Source organism: Miscanthus floridulus, chromosome 19 (assembly GCF_019320115.1).
Source record: "Miscanthus floridulus cultivar M001 chromosome 19, ASM1932011v1, whole genome shotgun sequence".
NCBI lineage: Eukaryota > Viridiplantae > Streptophyta > Magnoliopsida > Poales > Poaceae > Miscanthus > Miscanthus floridulus.
Window position 1 is genome coordinate 98,399,346 of NC_089598.1, and position 23,167 is coordinate 98,422,512.

At 46.5% G+C, this 23,167-nt stretch overlaps 1 pseudogene; it reads right to left on the reverse strand.

The window, feature by feature from the left end:
• Window positions 1–10,754: 10,754 nt before the first annotated feature.
• LOC136526459 (condensin-2 complex subunit H2-like) lies at window positions 10,755–12,898 on the reverse strand (annotated as a pseudogene).
• Between the last annotated feature and the right edge of the window lie 10,269 nt (window positions 12,899–23,167).

Genomic DNA, 23,167 nt, shown 5'->3' on the forward strand with positions numbered 1-23,167 from the left:
TATTCAAATCATTTGTCAAGGGCATTCACAATGAGTTTGAAACAACCATCAAGAGAGTTAGAAGTGACAATGGTAGTGAGTTTAAGAATATTAGAATTGATGAGTTGTGTGATGAATTTAGAATTAGACATCAATTCTTGGCCAAGTACACTCTACAATCAAATGGCCTTGTTGAGAGGAAGAATAGAACACTTATTGATATGGCAAGGTCTATGCTTAGTGAGTATAATGTGAGTCAATCTTTTTAGGCCAAAGCTATCAACATGGCTTGCTATTATAGCAACCGCCTCTATTGTCACCGATTGAAAGAGAAGACACCATATGAGCTCTTGAATGGTAGAAAGTCAAACATTGCATATTTTCGGGTCTTTGGTTACAAATGCTATATCTTGAAGAAAGGCACTAGATTGGGCAAGTTTGATAAGAAATGTGATGAAGGATTCCTACTTGGTTATTCCACTACAAGTAAAGCATATAGAGTTTGGAATTTAGATAGTGGTACTCTTGAGGAAGTTCATGATGTTGAATTTGATGAAACCAAGGGTTCACAAGTAAAGAATGAGAACTTGGAAGATGTTAGAGGTATTCAACTTTTAAATGCCATGAAGAACATGGATATTGGTGAATTGAGGCCTAGGTAAGTGAATGATGATGAAGATGATCATGTGCAAGTGCTCTCTAACTCAAATATGCAAGATGATACAAATCAAGTTAGTACAAGTGGCTCTCATGACAATGAACAAGATCAAGTGGCTAGTACATCATCTCAACCCAATGATCAAGCAAGTGCAAGCAATCAAGTTCTAATGCTCCAACCAACCAATATTGCAAGAGATCATCCTTTGGACACTATCATTGGTGATATTTCTAGATGTGTACAAACAAGATCAAGATTGGCATCATTTTGTGAGCATTTCTCATTTGTGTCATCCATTGAACCAAAGAAGATAGATAAAGAATTGAAGGATGTTGATTGGGTAAATGCTATGCATGAAGAATTGAATAACTTCACAAGAAATCAAGTATGGGAATTAGTAGAGAGACCAAAGGGACACAATGTGATTGGAACCAAATGGGTCTTTAGAAACAAGCAAGATCAAGATGGGATAGTAGTAAGGAACAAAGCAAGATTGGTAGCACAAGGATATACACAAGTTGAAGGTCTTGACTTTGGAGAAACATATACCCCAGTTGCTAGATTGGAAGCAATTAGAATCTTGCTAGCCTATGCTTGTGCCCACAACATCAAGCTCTATCAAATGGATAAGAGTGCATTTCTCAATGGCTACATCAATGAAGAAGTATATGTTGAGCAACCTCCCGGTTTTGAAGATGACAAGATGCCCAACCATGTGTACAAGTTGAAGAAGGCATTGTATGGCTTGAAGCAAGCACCTAGAGCATGGTATGAGAGATTTCCTACTCTCTAAAGGGTTCACCATGGGCAAGGTTGACACCACTCTTTTCATCAAGAAGTTTGGAAAAGATCTATTTGTGTTGCAAATATATGTTGATGATATCATATTTGGATCAACCAATCAAGAATTTTGTGATGAGTTTGGAAAGATGATGGCTAATGAGTTTGAGATGTCCATGATTGGAGAGTTGAGTTACTTCCTTGGTCTTCAAATCAAGCAATTGAAGAATGGTACTTTTGTAAGTCAAGGCAAGTATATCAAGGACATGATCAAGAAATTTGGCATGATTGATAGCAAAGTCATTAGCACACCAATGAGAACCAATGGCAACTTGGATAGTATGCAAGTGGAAATATGGTGGATCAAAAATTGTATCGGTCCATGATTGGAAGCCTACTCTATGTGACCGTATCAAGGCCGGATGTCATGTTTAGTGTATGCATGTGTGCAAGATTTCAAGCCTCACCAAGAGAAAGTCATTTGAAGGCTACAAAGAGAATATTGAGGTACTTGAAGCATACACCAAATGTTGGTTTGTGGTATCCCAAAGGAGCAAAGTTTGAGCTAGTTGGTTACTCCGACTCAGATTATGCGGGATGCAAGGTTGAAAGAAAGAGCACCTCGGGCACATGTCAATTGTTGGGAAGATCACTTGTTTCATGGTCATCAAATAAGCAAAATAGTGTTGCATTATCAACCGCCGAAGCAGAATACATATCCACCGGTAGTTGTTGTGCACAAGTACTTTGGATGAAGGCCACTTTGAGTGACTTTGGAATCAAGTTCAAGAAAGTGCCATTGCTATGTGACAATGAGAGTGCAATCAAGTTGACCAACAATCCAGTTCAACATGCAAGAACAAAGCACATTGATGTCCGCCACCATTTCATAAGAGATCACCAACAAAAAGGGAACATTTGCATTGAGAGTGTAGGCACCGAAGATCAACTTACTGATATATTCACCAAGCCATTGGATGAGAAAAGATTTTGCAAGCTAAGGAATGGGTTGAACATATTGAATTTCTCAAATATGTGTTGATGCACCCCTCACTCATATGACATGCCTCTCCTTCGAGCAATCCAAGGTAAAAATTGATTGGCATGACATACATCTTTGCTAAGGACATGATTAGTGCATCTAGTCACATTTTCAATTTTATTAGGACCTTTCAAGTGGTTCTATTTTATTAGGCTCATTCATGAAAATCAAATGATTTTGATGTCTATATAGTATCACTATTGCTTCTATGCTTGACTTGATCTAGTGGTGGCATATGACATGTTTATGGGCTTGTAAACTTAATTTTTTTATCTAGAAAATGAGCTCTAAGTATTTAACTCAACATGGTACAAGATAACACTTATTTGGAGGTATGAAGAAGCTTGTCCTTGGATCAAACCGAGTTAAATATCTTTGGCAAATGATCTAGATTGAACCAAAATTTGGGAAAATGATCCTCACCCCATTGATTGACATTGATAATCTCGACCCTACAAATAATACTATCTATATTTTGAACCTTTGTGGTCATTGATGACAAAGGGAGAGAGAAACAAAGATAGTAGTAAAGATAGTGAAAAAGGGGGAGAAATATTATAAAGGGAGAGAAACATAAAGATATCTTGATATATGATATAGGGGGAGAGATATGACAAAGGAAAGAGATCAACTAAAATTTTGAGCACACAAGTAGGGGGAGCAAGCTCATGAACTTGGATGATGCATTTGAATGTGCATTTCATATGTTTGTTTGCATGGCAGAAGTATTAAATTTTAAACATCCATGCTTGTGTGATGTATGTTAGTTGTAAGATTGAATGATGAAATGAAATCACTAGATAACTTTCATTTCCAAGTGTTGCTTCCAAGTGGTATTGAGCTAACCATGGTGCTAAGGATGGTATAATGGTGCACTTCGATTGGTATCATGCTTCAAAGGTCTATCTTTTATACCTTAGCATCATTTGGTAGACATTGTCTCCTATATTTCTTATCTAAGCATATGTGCAAGCTACAATCCAAACTCTTAGCACACATGTAGGAGGAGCAATTGCTACCATTTGGGGTTCATGTAACTTGTCCATATCCTTTTACACATGGTAAATATGCTTAGGCAAGCAACATGGATTCAATTGAATTTCAATTCATATCTTTGTGAAAGGGTTGTCATCAATTATTAAAAAGGGGAGATTGAAAGCTCTAGTTTGGTTTTGGTGAATTGATAAAACCCTAAGTGCTAATCTAGTTTATCAAGTGATTATGAGATAGGTAACACACTCCAAGTGATGAAGCAAATGAAGATCATAGCATGATGATGATGATATCATAATGATAATCAAGTGCTTGGACTTGGAAAGAAGAAAGAGAAAAACAAAAGGCTCAAGGCAAAGGTATAAACCATAGGAGCTATTTTGTTTTGGTGATCAAGACACTTAGAGAGTGTGATCACATTTAGGTTTGATAGCCGTACTATTAAGAGGGGTGAAACTCATATCGAAATGCGGTTATCAAAGTGCCACTAGATGCTCTAACTCATTGCATATGCATTTAGGATCTAGTAGAGTGCTAACACCCTTGAAAATGTTTATGAAAATATACTAACACATGTGCATAAGGTGATACACTTGGTGGTTGGCACATTTGAGCAAGGGTGAAGAAGATAGAGTCGAAGAGGAGTTAATCGCGCTGGTTACAGAGTGACCAGACGTGTCCGGTATGGTGACCGGACACGTCCGGTATTTGGCGATGAACTCAGCGACCGGACTCGTCCGGTCACCACACCGGACGCGTCCGGTGTGAATCAGAAAAAGCAGTATACGGCAGGACAGTCAATTGGACGTTGGCAGCGTCCGGTCTGGTAGCACCGGACGTGTCCGGTCGAGCAAGGATGCTTACTGTACTCCACCGGACGTTGCGGCTCAGTGTTCGGTCATTTGTGTTTGTGCATCCGGTGTGAGCGTCCGGTTGTCGGCAGATTAAGTAGCAACGGCTATGTTGGTTTGAACTGGACACGTGGTAGTCTGGGGGCTACCGGACATGTCCGGTATTCACAACCGGTGCGTCCAATGCTGCGTCCAATCAGTTGTACCAGAGCGTCCGATCACCCCGCATTATGCCTAGTGAAGGGGTATAACGACTCTATTTTGTGGGGGCTTCTATTTAATCCCCATGGCCAGTTGAAGCTTACACCTTTGGCCATTTTCATTGACATAGCAACCTTGTGAGCTTAGCCAAAGCCCTCCCACTCATCTCCATCATTGATTCATCATCTTTGTGAGATTGGGAGTGAATCCAAGTGCATTGCTTGAGTGTTTGCATCTAGAGGCACTTGGTGTTCGTATTTCGCTGCGGATTTCGTTTGTTACTCTTGGTGGTTGCCGCCACCTAGACGGCTTGGAGCAGCGAGGATCATTGAGCGGAGGGTGGTGATTGTCTCCGGCTCCGATCGTGGTGATTGTGAGGGGTTCTTGACCTTTCCACGGTGGAGCGCCAAAAGGTACTCTAGTGGATTGCTCGTGGCTTGTGTGATCCTCATCTTGTGTTGGTTGTGCAGCACCCTATTGAGGGTTTGGCGTGTGAAGCCAATTAGCGCGTGAAACTCCAAGTGAGTGAATCGCCACAACGAGGACTAGCTTGCCGGCAAGCAAGTGAACCTCGGTAAAAAATCATTGTGTTCATCATTGATTCTGAGGTGATTGGTCTTTATTGTTATTCATCCTTGTGATTGATTGTTTCCTCATCTACACGGCGGCATAATCTTCTTGATCACTCTCTTTGCTTTACCGCAAACTAGTTGACAAGCTCTTTAGTGTAGCTAGTTGTGAGAGCTTGCTTGCTTGCTTGGTGTGGCTCTTTAGTTAGCCTTTGAGAGCACACTAACATAGGGTAGTGTCATAGCTTTTGTGTGAATATACACTATCTAAATTAGAATTGTGGTAGGTGACTTACATTTTGAGTAGGCTAGCGCAACACTTGCTTCGCCTTATAATTGTCTAACCATTTTGTTAAGTGTTGTTATAGAAATTTTTATTAGGCTATTCACCCCCACCTCTAGCCATTAGGACCTTTCACCACATCCTGCGCTACTCGCTCCTCACTCTTGCCCATCGCGCGCCCCACCCGCGCACTCTCGCACCTTGCTCCCACAATCCCACCCGCCACGCGCCCACCCACGCCGTTGGGTGCACCGCCCGCCTCTACTAGCACTAGTGGTGCCATCACACGCCTTATGTCGGTTCCCACAGAGCCAAGGGCACCCACGAGAGCGGACCATGCTCGTGGTGCTCCCACATTGCCGCTCGGTGCCGGTTCCCACTCTGAGACCGGAATCAACCGGCCCAGGTCTCTTCCTCCCCTATGTTGTAAATGTATGTTTTCAAGTGTATCCGATGTTATCAGAGGTATGTTGCAAGTGTTTCATATGAATGTTGCAAAAGTAGATCTGGATGTTGCATATGTTATAGGTGTTTCACAGGCATGTTGCAAGCGTTTGTTCAAAATATTTTATTTGTTTCAGACGTATGTTGCAAGCGTTTTTTATCTAAATGTTGCACATGTTTTACACATATGTTGCAAGAGTATGTTCGAAATATTTTAGTTGTTTCAATCTTATATTTCAATAAGTGTTTTTATGTTGTAAGTTACAAGTGCTTTTATCTGGATGTTGCATATGTTTCACACACATGTTGCAATTGTATGTTTCAAATGTTTCATCTACTTCAAACGTATGTTGCATTCAAGTGTTTCATATTGCTTCGTGTTTCAGAGGTATGTTCAGAGAGTCATGGTGCTTGGGTGTCGGGGGAAGGGGCGCGGCGAGTAGGGTGCCCGTGGATGGGGCGCGCGGTGCGCCCAGGGTCTTTTGCAGATGAGGCGTGTGCTCGTCCTCATCCCGATTCCCGGGTCCCGCCCGCGCGGAGAGAGAGAGAGGGGGTCAGGGGGAAGGAGCGGCGGGCGCGGGGCGGGGCAAGAGGCGGACGGGGGCAGGGTACGCGTGCAGGGCAGGACGAGGCGGACGAGAACGGACATGCGTGTGCAGCAGCGAACAGCGCAGGGCTGGTGACCGAAGCTGAGGTCGCGCGATGACCTTTATCCAATGGCCGTTCTGCTAGGCTATTTTGGTGGGAGTGTGCCCATATTATTGTACGACGGAATCCTATCCTATCCGACGGACGCTAGCAATTCCCGTCTCTTTAATCCCAGTGCAACTTATTTGTGCCGAGTGCATTCTTTTGTAAACTATGGTACATTTCTTCTAGAGGTTCCAAAATATATAAATCAATCAATTGTGCTATTGCATTTGCGCCGTTGGTTCTTTGTAAACATATAACCTTTTCGATTCGGTCCAATACTAGAAGCTTCTGTTAACGATCAGCATTTGCCTTGATTTCGACTCTAGCCGTCTAACGATTTTTTAGGCATTCCGCAACGGTCAAAATTCAAAACTCAAAGTTAACAAAGGAGCAGGAGTCGGTCAGCGTTACCCCGACGAGAGGGCAGGCGACGGCGATGGCGACGAGCGCCCCTGCACGAGCCTGCTGGCGTCGGAGCCGAGCGGCAAGACGTGCGGGCATGCGACGACCACCAGGAGGAGCCCGAGCGCGACGCCGCAGCAGACGTGGAGGTGCTCCCGCAGCGCGTCGCCCACGCTGGCCAGCCCGACCACCCTCACTGCCCACATGATCGCTGCGACCTCCGCTGCCTGCTCCGTGCGCGTCGTCGTCGTCGTCCACACCGCCGCGGTGACCGTGGCTGTGTCCATGGCGCTGGCCTTGGTGGTGGTGATTAGGGATAAAAACGGATCGGATACGGACGGGTATCATCGATATTATATCTGTTTTTATATTTCTGTTCGGATTCGGATTCGAATACAGATAATATCAACTATGTCGGATAGGATACTATTAGGTATCGACATCACAAATATGCAAGTTGAGTATTTGGATACGGATATGGTATCAGATATTGAATATCTGGATTTGGATATAGACAGATCTGAACCTCTCTAAACGAATTCTGTTTCAAATACGGTTGTAAAATATCCGTACTATTTTCATCCCTAGTGGTGATGAACGTGGCCTTGGCCGTGGCGGCAGCCGTGCGTGCGGGGGGTGATGAGCACGAATCAACACGCGCGGAGAAGCCGCGGTTGGGAGGTCGGCTGATGGGCGGCCAGCAGCGGCCACAGCGAAGGTGCATTCGAGAGGCCGAGGAGCCACGCGGACGGCACCGGCGTCGAGGCGCGGGAGGAGATCGAGGCGGGGGCCGTTAGGAACTGCATTGCTGCCGCGAGGCGGCGAGTCAGGATCGCGCACGTCGGCGATTGTGGTGATGACTTGGGCGGCCGCAGGAGAGGATGCGCGCGGGGCTGCGAGGTAGGCGAGAGGGGGTGTCATCACCGTGTCGCGCGGTTGCGCCATCGTGTCGCATATATAAACGCGGTCATGGCTGCCATGCATGGTGCCTGTCCGTATCAATGGCGTAAGGGTATGTGCCAGTGGCAGTTCTTGTCACCGATTGGGACGAGTTTGGACCATTTTACATGTCTTGCCAAACGCGATTCAAAGTCTCAGCATGTATAAATGAATGATTAAGTCTGTCATAAGTTAAACATCTTCAAATTTGACTAATTGTAAAGAAACACTTATCTGTAGTTCTAGCCCCCAAACAAACATACTAGAAAAAATATATCTAAATGGAAAAAATTTAACGACAATAATCTGGTGTTATGGATGTTGCTATGTTTTTCTATGAAATTAGTCAAATTTGTAGAAATTTAATTTAGAATAGATCTAAAAACTTGCATTTTGAAATGAGGAATTATAAATTTCACATAGTTATAATGTAGATTATCCTCACATCATTTTTTTTTTCTTTTGTAGTGGAAAGAGATTATCGCTAGAGAGAAACTAATTACTAGCCATTTTTTTAATCATTAACGTTGAAAACTTTGTCGTGCACCTCAAGAATTGATTGAGATCTTACAAGCCATAATTTGTTTCTTTTATATTCCCCCTAGTTCCTTCCAAACAATTTGTGGGCAGATAAGCACGATTTCAATCGATCGAAGAGGACTAGATAGAATTCTTAAAAATAAAAGGAAAAGAGGCGAAAATAAAAGGAAATGGAAAAATAGAGGAAACCTCTTAAATCAAAAGAAATCCATAGATTCCATTCTAAAAAAATCATGTTTTAAAAGGCATGCGGATCACAAGCTTTTCAATGATGAAAACTAACAGCAACGCTTAGTGGTTGTTTTATTTATTTACTAGCAAAATTGCCCATGCGTTGCAACGGGAGGTACGTTTTGCATGGTCGTAGATAATTTATTGCTTAGAGATTTAACTATTCACTACTACGATAAACTTGACCGAGGCGGGCAAAAGGGATTTCCTGAGGCGGGCAACTTATCTGCCTCGGTCGAAAGGTCACGGTACATCAATGATTTACCGCGTTGGTTCAAATGTCCGCCTCGGTTAATAAAATAAAAGAACAAAAAAAATAAGAAACCCCATGGACAAGCCCAGCGAGCCCATCCACGGGCCGTCGCCGCAGCTGCACGCTGGTGATAGCATCCTCGCCGGACCGTCGGGATCCGGCCGCCCGCCGCCCGATCCGGCCTCCGGTCGCCGAGATCCGGCCACCCGCTGCAGGGATCCGGCCGTCCGCCGCCGATCAGGATCTGGTCTCCGACCACCGGATCCGCAAGCAAGGGAGGGGAGGGGAGGAGCGCCGCCGGATCTCACCTCCCACCGCCAGATCTCACCTCCCGCCTAATTTTAATCTATATCAAGTTGGACATATGCTACTCGTGTTTTTTATTTTTTATTTTTTATATATATAGCGACCTTTGTGGTCATGGCATGCCTACATAGCTAGTGAATAGTGATATTGGCTTGAATCAAATAAACAAATTCTTGTAGACATCTTTAAAACTAATGACTGCGGCTTATGATTAAATAAATTGCCACATTTTTAATTTATGTAAATAACTGCCGGTTTATGAAAATAGGGTAGTAAATTTGAATAGTTTAGCACAAATATATAGTTTTTTTTTTGCTTCGGCTGATGAAGCAGCTTCACTTAAAAAGCTGAAATTATTTTAGATAAGCGTTTGATATAATAGCTCCTAGTTGTTAAAACAATAAAATGACTATACTACCCTAATTTTTTATTTTCCTTTTTCTTCTATTTTCTCCCTCAATTATTTTACAGTTTTGCTTTTCTCTCTCTTCCTTATCTCCTTCACCATGCGCATCTTCGTCTTATCCCCTTCACCGCACGAGCGCGGTAGTTTTCGTCTCCCTTCCGCAACCTGCAGTTGTGAGGACTTCCTCCACTAATGGCTGGCCAAGCTTCGTGGGCTCCTCCCTCCTCCCCAACTACGCCAGGCCACCAGCCCTGCCGGCCCTGCTCCTCAGCTCGCGCTTGCAGCCGGCGAGCCGCGAGCGTGCCAGCACTGGGACGCTGGCCACACGGAGTCAGGGACGCCGGCCATGGGGGCGAGCATGCCGGTGCGGCGATGCCGTCCTATATATTGTGTTGTTTTTTTATTCTTTATTTTTTATTTTTATTATTTATCAATCTGTTTCTATTTTTACATTTGCGTTTCGTTGAACGTGAAAATAACGAAATGGAAACATATTTAGTTGAACGTGAAAAAATAAAGAAAACGTAAGAGAACCTAACTGGAACCGGGGGGAAAAAAAGGAAAGAAATCAGATGTAACTGAATTAAACTGGAACTGGAAAAAAATAAATTGGAAAAAGACATCCAAACACGAACAGAAATCGGAAATTATGTGGCTGACGAGAGGACTTCTCTCTCCGTTCCTAAAGTCCTCTAGTTCGTGACGGTAAGGGCCTCACGGCCAAGAAAGGTAAAAAAATCAAAGTTTAAAAAAAATGAAAAAAATAAAAAGACCAAAATTAAAAAAAAAACTAAATCTATTCAACTTACTCAGGATCAGAGAGATATTGTTGGATTAGGATTCGTAACTATATAGTTACCTAAGAACCTATGTCCAATGTGTCATATAAAACAGAACAGTTGCTGTGGACAGAAGAATAGATAATTTCCACATTCCGAGTTTGTTAGGGATGATGGACAAAAAAAAATGGCTTAAAATTTTACCTCTTTATTATTACTGGCAAATATGCCCGTACGTTGCTATGGGTGAATAATTAATACATTTAAAAAGTCATTATCCTTTTTTTTTGTATCTCGCTTGTTCATTGTTTCCAACAAAGAAGTTATATTGGATTGTTGCATCGACATATAATAGGAAAATCGTTGATCAATAAATACACAATATATTATGTTAGGAATTACTAATTATTTTGTCAACAGCCTTCGCTTCCCATCTGGAGTTAGCCTGATTGCTGTCTTGACGGGAATCTTGCCATTTTTAATGCAAAGGCTTTTTGGGGCACTCATGTTGGGAGGACTCACCACCTTTGCCTGCATTCTGCAGTGGGGACTTAAACTCTCTTCTGAGCAAAGCATGCCTCAATTTCTGGCCTCTGGTTGAGACCAATGAGCCTTACGTGGAATGGATTCTCAGCTGTGTAACACACCAACTCATTTGTGGTTTGTCCTTTGTCCAGATCAACACTTCTGCCGTTTACCTGTAACAATCACGAGTCTAAAAAATGATCAGGGTTGCACTTACGAAACTGGGAGAAAACAGAAGTTTACCGGCTGGAGAAGGGCAGAGAATGTTCTGGCAACCTCATACTTTGGTCTGCCACAAACAATCTCACTAAAAGACGCAATTCCTGTACTATCAGTTCTTGACGAAATTGTGTCAAGGATTTGCTCCCCATATGAACCCATATCAAAAGGTGGATTTTTATCCTGAAAGACATGGATGTAGGGGTGAGCGCTAAACAAGTTCATAGATGCTAAACAAGTTCATAGATGCAAAACTGTAAGCAGTTCCAGCCAGCAACTAACCTGCTCTTCCAAGGCATTCTCAATTCTTTCTTTCCATGTTGAAACTCGAGCATCCATCTCTCTGCTTTTCAACCTCAGCGATGTTGGCAAGGAGAGCACTCTGTATGAAGAATTATCTGCCAGTTTTGGAAGTTGAAGAGAAAAGGCAAATGCAGGACACATCTCAAAATTAAAGTTCTCAATCACAATTTCGATTCTAGAAATCAGCAGCCAAAATGAAGTTTCCAATCATATAAATGCTTTGAAGCATCACCTCCAGGTGTGTTTTGAGGATTTTATGTGTATGAGTGGATGCATAATATAGCTAAGTTAGTAGAGCTTCGCTTTAACATCATGTCATTAAGACTTTAGGTGGTTTTTTCACGAACGCATCTGAACATGTATATTTCATTAGGAGGAATAGAAAGTGCGATTATACGCAACCGTCCAAGCCAGAAAAGGGCTTAGGCGGCACCAAAAACAAAAGAGCTTGTTACACAAAACGAAATAAAAAGTGACCTACGACTAACAATTTAATTCCACATCTGAAAATATTCAGCTGAGACGTGCATGCATCTCATTGTTCAGGCAGTAACAACATTGATCATCTATATGGGGGAAACAACCATATGGCCAAAACGGTATGCCTTAAGCCCTGATCCAGTGCATGCATGAAAGGTGGAAACACATTAAACATACCAGCATAATATTTTATTGTATTTAGCGCCAAGGATTGTTGCATGGGAATTTACTAATCACAGTCAGTTCCTCCTGACACTTTATTTGAGAAACTTGTCTGTAAAAAACCCAACACATGACAATGATGCTAGACCAGAATTGTTGGGAAGATATTGCAATTAATCGATCCTACAAGCAATTTGTCCAATGCAGCAATATTCTATTATAATAAGCTTTATCCAAGCATGTTTTGACATGCTTACACCTACTATATATTTAGCCAACATATTGACTTACAGGGCACCAAGATGCATGTAACCGCACAAGACATAGATGTAAATGGACTGTAGAACCATTAAAAACTCATCAGATGTGATCGACACAAGTCCGTCGAGGCTTGTATGTGTATCTATGTCTTCCAGTGTACCATTGGGAGTTGCAGCAATAGTCTTAACAGAGGAAAAATAAAAAACGAAATATTTACCCAAATGTTGGATAGCTAAACACAGCAACCAGCAAACAAAAAAGTAAATAAAATAAACCTCATCAGGATATGCTGGAACATCATAATCAACATCTATGTCGTTTGGTATGTCTGAATCATCATCATCAAAATTAATGCCAGTATTTGATCCATTGTAATCTTTCAAATCCCCAAACACGTTGGTATTTTCTTCTCCAAATTCAAATGCTCTCAAAAACTGCATCTTGGATGGTGTCGGGTACCGGTATTTGGGATACCCAGGAGCAAGAGATATGGCCACATGACTACGATCCGCCCAGAAGATCAGAGACGTACCTAGGGCCTCGCCCGACCCTAAGGGCACGAGTTCCGTCACGCTCGGCCCTTTGGGCACAGTCCCCATCTCGCCTGACCCCTCGGGGATGGGCTCCATGTCGCCCGACCTCGAGGGCGCGGTCTCCGCCTCGCCCGATCCCTCGGGCACGGACTCCACCTCGCCCGACCCGGGGGGCGCGGGTTCCGCCTCGCCCGACAGGGTCCGCACCGCCCCCAACCACTACGGGACCAAGCATGTGGCCCCTGAGTCAAACTCCTGACACCAGGAAAAGGGGGGCAAGCACGCCTTGACGTGACCCGCGGCCGCGGCCACGTTGGGCCATGCCCAAGGCCACATGTCGCCAACAGTGACGGGCATGCCGACGTTGTGCCGCCTAACCTTCGTACGACCCCTGCAGGGGTGTCCGTCGGCCATGTCGCCCACGACTATAGAATGGAACGCCGCGACTGGATGATGGAGCCCGGGGATAGTGCCAGTGGCGAACAGGAGCACAACGTGGAACCATCCCTGTCACTGCCTGCGACGCCGATGGGACCCGCTTAAAGAGGACAAGGGACATGGCAACCCCAGAGGACTCCCTCTCCCAGATTTTCTCTTTCTCTCTCTCTCTCTCTCTCTCTCTCTCTCTCTCTCTCTCTCTCTCTCTTCTCTGATGAAATCTGTATCCTCCCCTTCTTCTATAAAAGGGGAGGCACGGGCACAAGCACACACACGCCGAGCGGCAGAGCTAACCAGACTCAGCACTTTTCGTTCCTTTCATCAGAGACTTGGGATTCATTCCCTCTCTCGCCCATCTGTAACCCCTGCTACAGACCATGCCGGTAACACGAGCAGCAACAAACTGGACGTAGGGATGTTCTGCCCAAACCAGTATAATCCTTGTGTCCTCCGAGCACACCATCCGAGCCAGACGCGCAAGTTAGAAATTCACTAGCCGGTGATCTGAAACACCAACAGTTGGCGCGCTAGGTAGGGGCTTTTGTGTGTCTCGACGTCCACATCAGGCTTCGGATGGCCAGCCACGGCATCAACTGGGTCCTAGGCGCGCGCGTGCGTTTTGGGAGCCTGGACTTCATCGTCATGATGGAGGGAGAGCTGGCGTGGGCTCCCGCCCCCGCCCAACCTCTTGATTTCGCCAGCCTCGACACGATCGTCGAGGCCCTTGAGGAGCTGCAGCTGCGCGCACTGAAGGCCCATGTCCCCAGGAGTGACTAGTTCCTCAGCTTCGACTATGGGAGGCTGGAGCGCTAGTTCGATGCCTTCCTGGGACCCCGACCGTCCTGGGAGGATGTGTGCTGCCTCACCTTCTCCTTCGTCAATGTCATGACGCAACTTACCGGACGAGAGCCTCTCTCTCCAGAATACCTCACCCGGGACGCCCCGACAGTGTTCCCGTTCAGTCTGCGTAATGCTGCGAGGACTGATGGTCACCTCGCGGCACAGTGTATACACCCACTTCCCACGGATGATGAATTCATGGGAATGGCCGATTACGTCGCAGAGTCTTTCCATGACCTTCTCATGGGAGATCTAGAGTCAGTCTCCGACTCTGACTCCAGTAGGTGGAGCCATCACCCCTCGCCTGAATGCTTTATGGTAGGTACCCCCAAGGGACGCGTCGAAAGCGTCCATGAGGGAGGGGTTACCCCACCTAACGACTTCGATGACGAAGTCGAAGAAGATGCAGGGGCCCTCCCCCGCATGCAGGTGGCATAGCTAAGGGCGCGACAATAGGAGCTCGAGGACGTGCGACTCCAGCTGGAGCAGGAGCACGCGGAGCTCAAACGCAAGATTGAGAGCCGCGGAGATGGTGGTCGTGCGCGTGCTATCACCCGTGACATGAACCCGAGGATCGTTGAGGACGACAGATGCCTCCCGCACTTTACCTATGCAAGCCACAACATAGCTGCCCCGGTGGCCTTGCTCCGAAGGCTCCCGGAGCCCGCGACGCCTGAAGATCGTCAGGCCCATCGCGAGATCCACACACTGCTCGAGCGCGCGGCAGTGCAGCAGGAGGAAAGCTCGTTGTCCTAATGGCACGAGCTCGATGCCAGTCAACACACGTGAAAGGTCCTTGTGTGGTTTTGGTAATTGAATGATAACCTAGGTGGACTAATTGTGTTTATGTGAGATACACATGTGATTAGTCCACAGGTACATGTGTGTGAGCAACATATGCCATGAAGGTGAAAATGGCTTGAAGATGTTGCAAAGCTCACACATGTGATGATGAAGGAGCTCATTGCAAATGAGACATGACATTGAGTCATGTGATCAAGGTGGAGAAGATCAAGACAAGACTTGGCTTGATGGACCGGTTGCAAGCGTGAAGGGCAAGTTTGAGGCTTTGGAGCGATGGACCGCGTGGCAGTGAAGCTTGAGCAAGACTTGGCGCCGTTGGATGGAGGCAATGGTGAAAAGCAGGTGAAGTCAAGATCGATGAACCAATATGATCACGTGATGATATGAAGTGGATCATATCATTGTTGATCGTGTTGGTGCATGTGTTGCATCGATGTTGGAGGAGATGAAATGGAATGCGCAAGGCAAAGTTATAACCTAGGGCATTTCATTTCACCAGTCATAGGTGTGTAGAGAAGTTGATGACCGGGTTTAGGATAGATGTCCGTACTATCAAGAGGGGCAAACTTGTTTGCATATCGGTCATCTAGTGCCACTCGAGTGATCTAATTTTACATCGTCGCTAGGATTGAGTGGCGTGGCAAGTTGAGTGGCTAATCCTTTGGGAAATAATTGTGAAAATGCTAACACACATACACATGGTGGCGTACACTTGGTGGTGTTGGTACATTTACAAAGGAGATGAAGTTGGAGTTGATGTGGATAAACTCGGTGATGGAACGGAGGCAAAAAAGGTTCGGAACTCCACCAGCGCCCTATATAGAAAAGACAGGGTTTCATAGAGTGCACTGGACGCTGGTCACGCAGTGACCGGACGCTAGGGTCCTGCGTCCGGCCAGTGGCAGCAGAGAACACGCAGGCATCGGTCTTCGACCGAACGCTGGCTAGGTGCATCCGGTCATGCTGGTGTGGCGATGCACAGAGGAGATAATGAGTGACCGGACGCTGGGTGAGTGCGTCCGGTCGATACGACCGGAGTGTTTGGTCGTCCTGAGTTTTGTTCAGTGAAGGGGTAATGGCTAGTTTAGCCCATGGGGCTATAAATAGAAGGTGGTCTTGGCCATGGCTTATGCTGAGCACCTCGGAGGACTTTGTGTCCATGCTTGAGAGTGCTTGGGAGCCCTCCATCTCACATATGCTTGATAGTGATCATCCGATTGTGTGAGAGAGCGATTCTAGTGCGATTGCATCATGAGGTTGCATTGAGTGGCACTAGGTGATCGAGTTGCAAGTCGATGGTGCTTGTTACTCTTGGAGGTTGCCACCTCCTAGATGGCTTGGTGGTGATCTCCGTTGAAGCCCGCAAGAAGCTTGTGCAGTGCTCCGGAGAAGAGCTTTGTGAGGAGTATTGTGCTCGCCCCATGGGAGCCACGAAGAGCAACTCTAGTTGAGCGTGTCATTGAGCTACCCTCACTTTTGGGGTAGGTTCTTGCGGTGCCCAATGTGCGGGCTTGGCGGGTGATGCCAATTAGTCGCCAAACCACCAAGTGAGCGGTCGACACAATGGGGACGTAGCGTGTTGGCAAGCATGTGAACCTCGAGAGAAAATCACCGTGTCAACCTTGTTCTTCCTGTTGGTTTGCAATCTCCTTACACAAGCTTGTGATTACTTTTATATACATTGTGCTTGTGTAGTTGCTCTTATAATTAGTTAGCTTGTGTAGCTCACTAGTTACCTTCTTGCTTGTGTAGCATAGAAGTAGCTCCCTTGCGTGGCTAATTTGGTTTGTTTAACCTTGTTAGTCACTTTGCTTAGTTTGTGTAGCTAAGTATTTGCGCTCTCTAATTTGGCATTAGTTGCCTTGTTATTAAGCATTGCTAGTGAGCTTAGTTGTCTTTGTGCTTTTGCTTACTAGCATGTGTAGGAGCTCCCTCATTGCTTGAGATACTACTGGCATAGGTTTGTGTGACCTTGCTCCTAGAATTGGTTAGGTGAGCTCTAGTTAGCCTAGCACCTTTGTTGCTTAATTGGGATCTTTGCAAGGTGTTAGAGAACATAGATAGAGGGGTGTAGTCTTGGCTAGACCGATAGTTTTAATTCCGCACTTGTTTCAATTAGCCGACACAATTAAGTTTTAGAAATGACTATTCACCCTCCCCCCCCTCTAGTCGCCATCTCGACCCTACAACATGCCCTTGGGATGACATGGCAGGGACATGTCCATCCACCAGGCACAGCATGACGATAGGAGGCGCGCCACAGTCCTGGTACATGAGTGTATCGGTCCCATTCGTGATGCACGCAACACCTTGGACGCCCATAGGCGTGGACGGGGCGACCAGAGGGAGGAGGCCAACCGCAGCTACCACCCTTGTCACAGTGGGCGCTACAACAGTAGTGAGGATCGGAGCCCAAGCCCTAACCTACCGGGACCCCAAGCTTTCGATCGGCACATCCTCAATGCACCCTTCCCACCATAGTACCGGCCGCCAACCAACATCCTGTAGTACTCTGAGAATACTAACCCTAGACTATGGCTCGAGGATTACTGGCTTGCTTGCCAAGCCAGTGGTGCATATAGTAACCGTTTCATTATCCGTAATCTCCCCTTGTTCTTGGATGACTCGGCATGGACATGGTTGGAGCACCTTCCGCCCAACCGGATTCAAAGTTGGGTGGACCTAAAGGAGATTTTTGTGGGGAACTTCTAGGGCACTACATGCGCCCTAGGAACCCTTGGGATCTCAAGAACTATCGGTAGAAGTCCAGGGAAACTCTTCGCGAGTACATCCGATGCTTCTCCAGGCAGTACAACGAGCTACTCGACGTAGCTAATGCCGACGTCATTAGGGCCTTCCTGTCTGAGACCACCTATGAGTCTCTAGATCATAAGCTAGGATGCAAGGGCCCACGAACCACCAAGGAGCTCCTTGACATCGCCACCAGCCATGCTGTAACACCCTCGGTGTTATGTTGTACTGTTCTTGCTAAACATCGCATGAGCATCATATTTATGTGCATCTGTGTATAACACGAATTATAAATCAATGTTAGACATTTGAAACATTTATGCGAAACATGAAATAATGATACGCGTCATGTCAATTGATTGAATTTTGTCGAACGAAAATGTATAGAATGTTTTGCGAACGGCGATGAAACATGTGCGGTCGAGGACAAGGATAACTCGCTAGTACATCCCATAGGTCGGATTTGGGATTCGACGCGAAATCGTTCGAATCGACATCGTTCCGCGTAAGTTTTAAAAAGGTCGATGAAGCCATCTTTGGCAATAATTGTAGAGCGATCGACTTAGGAAGTGGTACGATATCTGGACTCCGATCGATAGCCCAATGTACCCTCTTGTGCATCAAATAGTTGGTTTGGCCTTTGGAGCATCGTGTACAAGTTTTCAAGCTGCTTTAAAAAGCATGCACGGCACATGACTTGGCTCTGGGCGTGGTCACCACTTGGCCTGGCACCGCTGCTGGCTTGCCAGCGCATTGCCATGCCGGCCATGTCCCTCTACCACGCTGGCTGCACCCCACCGCCGCGCCTATGCACGCGCATGGCCTTGCGCTGCGTGCCAAGGTCGTCTGCCACACGCGCTGACCATGGCCATCGCCGCTGCTAGCCATGTCCACCGCCGCTGGCTCGCCCAAACGCATGCGCGCCAATGCGCTGGCCGCGTTTGCACTGCCACCATCGTGGCACACACGCGTAGGGTCTTGGCACGGCTGCCTTGTCCGCCTGCTAGTGCTCGTTGGCGCGCGGGTCACAGCATCACGGCTGACGCGCTGCGCCCGATCCACCGACCAAGCTCTGCCATGCCATGCCCTGCCCTGCCTTGGCTGGAGACACACCGGGTCCTGCACTACACACTGCCAGCGGCCACTCATGGCACTGCTCTGTTGACTCACCTTGGCTGCTCGCGTGAAGGACGACAACCTGCCCTACCATCACCTCCGCGTCACTTGCATTGTGTCTTTCTTGTCTAGCGCTGCCCGCTGCGACGCCGTGTCGTGTCTCGTCGGCTTGCATCTGCGGCCGTGTGGACAGTCGCATGGAGCACATCCCGCTGTCCCTCATCATGGTGCGTGCTGGGTTGTTGCATTGACATCTGCAGTCGGGCAGAGCCAAGACACGCTAGGACCCCCTACCTCCGCTGTCTCCATGGCTGCCAGGACGACTCTTTCAAATTCATCGTGGTAGCAGTGCCCTGTTACAAATTGACTACGTCCTTGACTTCGCTAGGTAGCCTACAGTCCTACCGACCCCACATCACTACCTGTAGCTCTGTCCTAGGCTTCAATTTTGAAACGCCACGCCATCGGGTCCATAAGACCGGGACGGTCTGCGCCGTCGGCTAACCTTGCAACCAAGGCACCCCGTGGCAATTGAGTGCACCACCAACCCCGCCTTACCCTCCTAAGCATCCTATGCACCTCGGTCGTAGTGTTGCAGCAGTCCAACCTTCCCTGACGCGGCCGTGTCATCGCTGTGTGCCGCTGCGGTGTCGGTGCGCACACGGCTAGCTCGGCTCGGGCCGTCTCCGGCCGTACCATCAACACGAAGGTATCTATGGGTAGTCCCTTGAGCTCTCTAGCTTAGTTGCTTGCTCTGCCTTTGTTGTCACTCACGAGAATGTGCCTGCCATCACAGGGAAGGGACCACTGCTGGGGAGGGGGCTCGGCACGGTGCCCCTGTTCTCCGTGAAGCCTCCAGTCGATGCACTTTGTCCCCAAGGTAATCATCGGCCCCTTAGTTAGGTAGTAGAGGCTCGGTTGACGCCGGCGTGGCTGCCCAGTGCCCGCGCCATCGCGCCAGTGCATGCACGAGTGCCGGGGGACGTCGCCGTGGTAAAGAAGGAGAAAGGGGAGGGTGTAGCTGTAAAACCATAGACTGGTGGAATAGTGTCTTAGAGCTTACTGTGAATACATAGTAGTTTGGTGGTGTCCGTGCATAATTGCCATCGTGCGCGGGTCTTCCCTCGTCGCGGGCCGTGCTGCGCTGGCGCGCGCGTCGTGCCATGGTGGGCCGAGCCAGCGCGAGTTGGGCCGAGGGGTAGGATTCGGTTTCCTTAAATTCCAGTAAATTAGAAATGTTTATTTATTTTAGTTATGAATTGAACTTCGATAAATCGTAGTAAATTACATAGTTGTCCAAAAATAGCAAGACTAATTTTGTTAGGTTCTCAAAAACACCATCTATCTATTAGTGTAGTTAGTTCACAGTTAGCTGTTATGATGATAGGCTCGTAAATTCTAATTAGAAAGCTTGGTATTATGTAGATTCATATTTATAGGAATATTTGTGGACAATTGGTGATAGGTATCGACATAAAAATTTTACAGTAGGTTTCCTAGGCAATTATGTACTTGCTGTAAATTTTATAGCCTTAGAATGAGTTGTTAGATAGAGTAGCTATTACCTTTGCTTTATCGTATATTGCGTAAATTAGTATTAGGAGTAAGAATACATGTAGTTGCTATAAGAATGAATGTCATGTTTCATACTTGTTAGTGGTGACGGTATGTAGCTTAGCCTTTAGTGGGTAGATCTCACTTAGTAGTTTAATCAATGTACTTTTATTTTAAGAATTTCTGTTGCCGTTAAACGTTGCATCATCATTTCATGTAGATCATGAACTGGTAGACTTCGTGCCCATCGGTGAGCTAGAGTACGATGAGGTGATCGAGGAGTACAAGGAGGAGATCCTCGTGCAGGAGGAAGCCCAAGAGCCAGTTGGTGCTGACCCTGCTGACCCAGCGCCTGCCCAAGGCAAGCCCCGGAGCATAACCCATATTTTTATGATCACTGAATATATATATATATATATGTGATGTGCATTTAAGTTATAGGCATTTTATGGAAACTACCTGCATAAACTTACTTACCCATGAGTCCTACTAGTACAGGCCAAGTAGCTGCTATGCTCAGGATACCGGTAGCGTGAGTAACCTGCCGTTACTCGCAAATAGATAATAAAATATGAACACTCATGATAAAATGGTGGAAAGGAAAATGATGACCGGGCAGGGATATGGATTGGGTACTGGTGGGTTTAAGGAGTTGTGTCCTGCAGCCAACAGGGCATGACTTGGTTACACTTTTCTCTGTCCGTATCGATTAAGGACCGGTCGTTGCATATGGTTCTAGGCATGTCACAGATTTATTATCCCGAGCGCATACTTGGGTATGGGCACAGGGAAGACTTGTTGCTCTCTTGTCGTGGATCCAGCTCTTTTCGGACCGACTAATTAGAGGCGGGGATGGTGGAGATCCTTGCACCACACGGAGTCCGGGACTCAGGAGTGGGGGCTTGGAGTCCAAGTTTGGACGGAGACCTGAACACCCAGGACAGGAGAGTGATGGGTTAGTCCTACTTGTGCCTGGGGTACAAGCAGGGCATGTGTTTTTGGCGCACCCAGCTGGGCACATTGATTCGTGAATCGTCGGGAAATCCGGTACTGCTTATCTACGGTTTAGCACCGTAGTAAGAACTGAAAGTGGAAAGGAGAAGAAATATAACTGTTTGCTCAACTCTTGCTTGAAAGTAGAACAGGTGCTTATATAGACTGGCTAGATGATAACTTAATACGGCTGATAATAATAATACATAAATAAGGACTAACTATTAGTATTGTTTTCTGCTAAAGAAAACTAGCAAACCATAAAGCCTATCATATTCCTTGGAGTCGGGAAATTATTCCCACTAGTCGGATAAGTCTTGCGAGTACATTGTGTACTCAGGGTTTATTTACCCCTGTTGCAGGTGATGCTTGAAGAGTACCTTTGTGTGGAGGATCCTTCTAGTGGGCTCAGACGGAATCCTCGCCCCTACGCTAGATGTTATTTTTAAATTCCACTGTTATCATTCCGCGCTCTTGGTATTGTAATAATGTACTTTTTAAGGAACTCTGATGTATGAAATGAACTGGTATTGTAACTCGTTCTCATTATTGGATCCTTGGGAAAAATGTGGATCTTTCGGGTTCTCCCTCGGGGTGCGCCCGATGGACACTGCTCACTGTAGCTTGCTTTTGGGGTGCTTAGTGTCTGGTGGAAGATGAGTGCCTTCGTAAGTATGCTCTTTCGGGCGGTTCTGCCACAGTTGGTACCAGAGCCAGTAATGGTTATGAGTTCATCACCCTTTTTAAAAAACTTAAAAATTTGACTAACAAAAGTTTTGCGAAAAGTAGGATGCGATTATATGACATAAATAAGTATAAGCCCTAGCAATATGGTCTATCTAGGATAGCGGCACTGGTTTTATCTAATCAATTTTCTACAGGTACACTGACTTACGTTGCGTAAGAAATCGCTTAGTATCACGAAAAGTGAGTGTGCGATGTGCCGAAAATTTTACGAATGCCGCTATATTTCGGCTTGAGTGAACATATAGGTCGAAGCATGCATCATGTTAATAGCATCTTACTTCAACTGAAATCCCCCTTCATGTATAATGGAATTAGTAAATTGATAGGACTAACTAACGTAATGCTTTAATAAATGTGCTGTCATCCCACTAATTCCTTGCTTCTGATCCGAGAAGGTGTTCTAATGGATGGTTCATCTCTCTTGCAGATGAATCTAAGGTCTAGACGTGGGAGCACTAGTTCTGGGGCGACTCACGAGGGCCAGGGTGACAGTGGCCGGGCCATTGAGCGCGGCAATGGGGGAGGTCAGGAGGTTCCACCTCTGGCTCCTCATCCTTTCCCGCCGCCGCCACCACCTCCGCCGATGACTCCCACAGAGATAATGGCAGAGCTATTGGCTGCTCACCGGGAGTCAGCTGCTGCTTGCCAGGAAATAGCTCATGCCATGGACATTATGGCACAAGCTATCGTGGGCCTCACCCGCGGAGGCCACAGGGGTCACGGTGGGAATGGGGGTGGTGCCCGTTGTCCTAAGGGATTGTCCTCCTACCAGGACTTCCTCAAGACTCACCCACCCACCTTCACCCCATCTGATGAGCCTCTAGAGGCAAAGCACTGGCTTCGCACTATAGAACAGAAGTTTTGGCTCCCCGGAGTGGCCGATGAGCAGAAGGTGCGCTTTGCAGCGCAGTAGCTTTTGGGGTCCGAGGTGCATGGTGGGACACCTTCCAGGCCATGGAGCTACCGAATCATCTGGCAACCTGGTAGGAGTTCTCCACTGCGTTTTGAGAGTTCTTTATCCCTGCTGGCGTCATCAATCAGAAGGTGACTGAGTTCCTAGAGCTGCGCCAGGGGAACAGGACAGTGATGGAA